The following is a 395-nucleotide window of genomic DNA, read 5'->3' as shown; positions in this document are numbered from 1 at the left end:
CAGCCCATTCCAGTCCCTTAAGCCATTTCCTCCAGTCCTCTCCGCATGTGTCCACGGAGGAACAAGTAGAATGTCCATTGAGGGGGAAAGTAGCATATCGAGGGGAAAAGTGATATATCTCTGGAAAGGTGTGCCCAGTGGGGAAAAAAAACTAATGTGTCCAGGTGAAAAGCACATGTATCCCGTGAGGGAAATGAGTATGTCCAAAAGAAAGACATATATCCATAGGTTGGTGAGTGTATCCCATGAGGAGAGCAGAGCCCAGGCCACGAGGAAAGGTGGTGTTAGAAGGGAGTAGCAACTCTACAGGAAAAATTATCTGTTGGGGAGGTAAAAAACAATATATCCAGAGATAAAAAACTGGAATACCTGGAGAAGAACGACAACAGAAGAAA

Source organism: Corapipo altera, unplaced genomic scaffold (genome assembly GCF_003945725.1).
Source record: "Corapipo altera isolate COAL_440 unplaced genomic scaffold, ASM394572v1 64, whole genome shotgun sequence".
In the NCBI taxonomy this organism is placed as follows: domain Eukaryota; kingdom Metazoa; phylum Chordata; class Aves; order Passeriformes; family Pipridae; genus Corapipo; species Corapipo altera.
This window is presented reverse-complemented; position numbering follows the sequence as displayed.